Source organism: Pteropus medius, unplaced genomic scaffold, assembly GCF_902729225.1.
Source record: "Pteropus medius unplaced genomic scaffold, Ma_sr-lr_union100, whole genome shotgun sequence".
NCBI lineage: Eukaryota > Metazoa > Chordata > Mammalia > Chiroptera > Pteropodidae > Pteropus > Pteropus medius.
This window is the reverse complement of record NW_024352786.1, coordinates 804,556-806,329: the sequence shown is the minus strand read 5'-3', so window position 1 is coordinate 806,329 and position 1,774 is coordinate 804,556. Positions and strand designations below refer to the sequence as shown.

General features: G+C 30.6%; 1 pseudogene; it reads left to right on the top strand.

Moving 5' to 3' along the window:
• Window positions 1–482: 482 nt before the first annotated feature.
• LOC120591309 (uncharacterized) lies at window positions 483–601 on the top strand (annotated as a pseudogene).
• Window positions 602–1,774: the final 1,173 nt, after the last annotated feature.

Sequence of the window (1,774 nt, the reverse complement as noted above, 5' to 3'; positions counted from 1 at the left end):
AAGTTTTAAGCCAATTCTCCAGTTATTTTGCTTTCTATGTGAAAGTTAATTCAGAAAACTCTAGTTATATAGTTCTCTCCCATTCTACAGATTTACTATAGATGATTGTCTTGAAAGTAACTTCTCTACTGTTTGAAATAATTTAGGCTTGCTTTGAGTACAGTTGATCTGTGATTTACTGATAAATGCTTAGCAATTGTATCCCTGAAGAAATTACCGTAATTTGTTGTACTGCCTTATTTCTTCGATATTACTACACTTTCCAGGACTAACCTCAAGCTGCCAATGTGATGTCGCTGAGCAAGGACTTAAAAAGATTCTCTCACAATAGCCACTGAGCCAATGTGAGGCTACACCACCAGGACAGCACTGTGTTGGATTATCCACTTTTGTGGTCCTACAGATTCCTACATTTAAGAATTACACTTAAATAAACATGATCTCAGCAGTTATATGGTCAAGAAAACAAAATTTTAATTACTGTCTACGGCCATGCTACCTTGAACAAGCCCAATCCCGTCTGATCTCGGAAGCTAAGCAGGGTCGAGCTTGGTTAGTACTTGGATAGGAGACCACCTATGAAGACCAGGTGTTGTAGGCATAAAAAATAAAAAATAAGGGATTGTAAGCTGACAAGGTCTTTGCAATCTGTGAGGCCAACCAAGGGTTGCCTCTCTTAAAAAAAAAAAAAAACCTTTTATTACTTCAGTTCATCATTCTATTTGGAAATTATTATCTGAAACTTGCATACTCCCTGAAAGCACTTATTTATATGTTACTTTTCTATTTTTAAAAAGATGCAATAATGTTATTAAAAAGTATTAGCTTTCTTTTCATATTATAATATTTAATTTGTTCATTTGCATAGTCGTATATGCAAAATTCAATAAAATAAAAAATTTACATACATGCTTCTTTTTTGCATTACTGATCTTTATTTCATTTTGTGAATATTTCTGAAAATAATTCTGTTGTACTGCAGAGGGGTGTTAAAAAATGATCTGTTCCTGGTGCCCAATATACTAAATAGGTCACTGAATAGATTGATTATATAAGTCTGGAAATGTTAGACAGAGACCAAAATATTTTAAATGAGGATTCCAAATATAGATAGAAAGCTTACTATAAAAATAAAAGCCAGACTTGGTATTAGACTTATTGTTTCTAATTCATGCACAATTTATTCTTCCACCAAAATCATAAACTGGAATAAAATTCATTACTAGTTTCTAATTTATATTGCCACAAAAACTTCTGTAGTTTCTACTTTTCAGTTTTCTTTTCAATAAATTGCAATTGATAATATCTATCATCTTTTCTAGATTTCAAATTCTAAGACACAAATGAATACTATCATTTCATTTTTAGCATTGACAAATTCGTAGCAAAAAAAAAAGGTAAAACGATCTACAAAACAAAACAAGGAAAGGCAAATTCAGGTCTTGTGTCTTAGTCTTTAGTAAAGACGCAGACAATTATTTAACCCACAGAATAATCTGATCCTTCAAATGTTTTATATAAATTTAAAATGAAACCAATCTTGAGCTTTTAAAATCTTTTTTCCTGGAATCCAATAATAACAAATAATATTTATTAAGCATTTAACATGTCTATCATTATGGTAATCACTTTACAAATATCACCTCACCTGTTTTATGAAACTCCAAAATTTAAATGTCTCTGTTTTACAAATAAAGAAACTGAGGCATAGAAATTTTAAATAACTTGTTCAGAGTCATAATGTTAATGAATGGAAGCAGAAAGTTAAAACTTT